Below are 3,797 nucleotides of genomic sequence, written 5' to 3'. Positions count from 1 at the left end.
ATTTACGATGCGAGGTAATGCTTAAGGTAATTAGGGTGTTACATTTAGTGGTATCAGAGTGGTTCTTCCTTGTGAGCCTGAGGGATGGACCGATTGTGCTTCATTGCATACTCTGTGTGTCCTTTCTTTGATGCTATTAGGTTATCTGTTTGATATATGCATAACATGCTTGTTTGTGAGTGCCTGTTTGGGATAAATTGAAGCACTAGACTTTTGATATTGAGATTGATCACCTTGATATCGATTGTTTGGTGTAGACAAGAATCCTACATGGCCACTCGTGGACGAGGTCGAGCACGTTCACATGAGAGTAGGAACGAGCAACCGGCAGACAACCATGCCGAATTCATGGCGGCGAAGGCAAATATGGCCAACACTATGGAGGCAAACGCTGCTGCGACTCTGCAAGTTGTGCAGAGGCTAGGTCAACCGGCCGGGAACAACAACAGAAATGGGAACGGCAACGAAAATGTGAACGGCGAAGAGAATACTCATGCTAACACTGAAGGAAACGGAGATAACATGGGAGGCATTCCGATTTCTTTGGCAACTTTTCTCAAGGTTCATCTGCCAATATTCTGAGGATTAACTAATCCTACTGAAGCGGACTGATGACAAGTCATCTTAGCCTAGTTTTACTAGTCTTTTTCTTTGATTTTCATTTGGTTTTATGAACTTTCTTGAGCCACAAGTAAGCCATTTGGGTGGAATTTCATGTTTCCTTAGATTCAATCAACCATGGATTAATTGATGCATTTTCATGAGTTTTTGTGCCATAATTTCTTATATGATAAGAAGAAGAATAACTCTCATGATTATGGCATAGCTTTGATACAATTGTTGATTGATGATAGGTGGAATAAAGCTTGGAAGAAGGTTGCAAGAATGGGCCTGGAAAGAAGGGATTCACGTTTGAGCTCACGTTTGCCTCAAACGTAAACTCAAACGTGAGTAGTAGCTGAAAAACACCCTGGAGGTCGCCCATATTTGCGCCAACGTTTGCCTCAAACGTTGAGGCAAACGTTGGCTGAAGATGAAGCAGCGGAAGGGCCAACGTTTGCGCCAGCGTTTGCCTCAAATGTGAGGTCAAATGCTGGCGCCTGAACACTACTCAAGGACAGCAACGTTTACGCCAACGTTTGCCTCAAACGTGAGGTCAAACGTTGACTACATTTTAGCATGGAAGAGCATGGAAGAGCACCCTGTTTGATGCCTTGGTTGAGCCACGTTTGCCTCAAACGTTAGGCCAAACGTTGGCTAAAGGAGTAGCATGGGAGAAGCCACGTTTGAGCTCACGTTTGACCTCAAACGTTGGCTCAAACGTGGATGACAGCAACTTGGCCGAGCTGCATAATGTCACACACGAAGACGTTTGAGTCAACATTTGACTCAAACGTTGACTCAAACGTGAATGGTTCATGGCCCGGTTCACAAGTGGATTTCTTCCCAACACCAAGAGCAATCAACGGAGGCTACTATCAACCCAATTCCATCAAGGCCAAGGCCTAAATTCAAGGCTCCATGGGAAGGAGAATTGAATTCTCTTCTTTTGGGTTGTTTTTGTTTTCTTTTATACATACTTTGTTTGAGTCTTGGGTGTTGAGAATTGAAGAAATTCTGTTTTAATCTCACCTTGAGATCGCCCTGTTTGATTTACTGCACTCTTTGAGAAATTAGCATTTGAATTCCTTTCTTCTACTATTTTATTTTAACTTCTCTTGCAATTGTTTTCTGAAATTAAATATAGGAAGGCATTAAGATCTAGACTTGGCTATCTAGTCTCTAGAGTCCTGAGATCTGTGTTTTTCAATTTTAATTTCCTTGTTGAATGCTTCACCAAGCTTATTTACATTTCTGTTTGAGATCTGGTTCAATTGAAGTCATCTTCTACTCTTCCGTTTGTTGAATTTTATTTTCCTTGTTTAATTTTTGCAATCCCACCTCCATAACCCATTTAAGATTCAAGCAATTTAGATTTCTTGCACTTTAAGTTTCTGCAATTTATATTTCTTGCAATTTAAGTTTCTGCAATTTACATTACATGCACTTTAAGATTCAGCTCTTTTTCCTTTCGTTCTTTTTAATTTACTGCAATTCACCCTTTCCCCTTTACATTTCATGCAATTTAGCTTCTGTCAATCACAAATCACACAACTCAACTCTTGTTTGCTTGACTAAATCAACCACTAAGCTAAAATTGCTCAATCCTTCAATCCCTGTTGAATCGACCTCACTCCCGTGAGTTTTATTACTTGATGCGACCCGGTGCACATGCTGGTGAGTTTTGTGTCAGATCGTTTTCCGCACATCAAGTTTTTGGCGCTGTTGCCGGGGATTGATTTTGATCAACAATGATTAAGTGGGTGAGAAGTCTAGATCTAGCATTTTTTGTTTTTGTTCTCTGGTCTAAGTTGAAACCAAGGTGTTTGAGTTATTGCCTTACTATGAAATTATTCTTTGTGAGATGAATTTCAAATTTCATTGGTGTTGTGTTTTACAAAATTCAAATGGAGTTCAACTCATTTTATGATCAAACAAATTTTATGGGATACTACCCACCATCACCAATTCCTAATGATAGCTGGGAGTATCACCAAGAAAATACAAATTCTGAGCACTCCAATCCATGGAGATTTGCTTCAGAGACACAAGATGAGCAAGAGAATCATATGGGATACTTCCCACCACCACAAAATGATTCAAGTCATTATCCTAATGGTGGCTGGGAGTATCACCAAGGAATGAAAGAACATCCACCCTCACTTCCCAGTTTCTCATTTGAAAGTTCTTCATCACTTGATTATGCCTCAACACAAAGTTTCCTCCAAAATCCATACACGTCACCCCATCAATCACACAACTCATTCCACACCCCTCAACACAACTTCACCACAACACATCCATGTCACCAAAAATACTCTCAACCCTTATCTCTTGAACCAGCAGACGAAGATTACCTTCAATGGTCCAAAGAACCCTTAGAAAGCCGATGCCAAGCCATTGAAATATATAGAAAACTCGTGGAAAGGTACACACAATCCCAATCCTGGAAAGAAATCATCCTCAAGAAGATGAATGGGCCCTTAGAGCAAACAAGGGGGAACTTAGAACCATCAAACAGTGAGGATGAAGACCAATTTGTGAGTGAGGAAGTGGAAAAACAAGAACAAAAGGTCCCTGTGTTAAGTGAAACTGCAATGAAGAATGAGGTGGTTGAAAATGAAACTGCACTTGAGATGACAAAGGAACATGAACATTCACAACCCTCACAAACTTCCCTTGAGTCTGTGATTGAAAAATATGAAGAGGAGATGAAGAAATCTTGGGAAGAACAACAAACCTCCTCCATGAAAGTACTATTAAGTCAAATGTTGAATGTGAAGGAGAAAGTGGAAGAGCAAGAAAGTGAAGAGGACAATCAAGAGAATCCACACTCAAGTGAAGCAGAGAGGCACATGAAGGAAGAGCTCATGGAACCACCAATTCAAGAGGCTCTTAATGAAGAAATCACTCCAATAATCACACAGCAACCATGTCTTGACATCCAAGAAGTGAAGGCAATTAACAAAAGCACCAAGAAGAAGATTGTGACCAAGATACCAAGGACAACATTCAAGAGAAGGTCAACTGCAAACAATCCTCCCCCTGATCCAGCAAGCAAGATCAATCAAGCCAATTTCACAAGGAAGCTTGCTGAAAGGAGACCAAGACAGGGGACAATAGCTGAAACTTCTCCCCTCTTGGAGTCATTCCTCTTAACAAACTGGAAGAAGAGGAAGAAAGTGAAGAATAGGTAA

The sequence above is a fragment of the Arachis duranensis genome, chromosome 10 (genome assembly GCF_000817695.3).
Source record: "Arachis duranensis cultivar V14167 chromosome 10, aradu.V14167.gnm2.J7QH, whole genome shotgun sequence".
Taxonomy (NCBI): domain Eukaryota; kingdom Viridiplantae; phylum Streptophyta; class Magnoliopsida; order Fabales; family Fabaceae; genus Arachis; species Arachis duranensis.
This window is presented reverse-complemented; position numbering follows the sequence as displayed.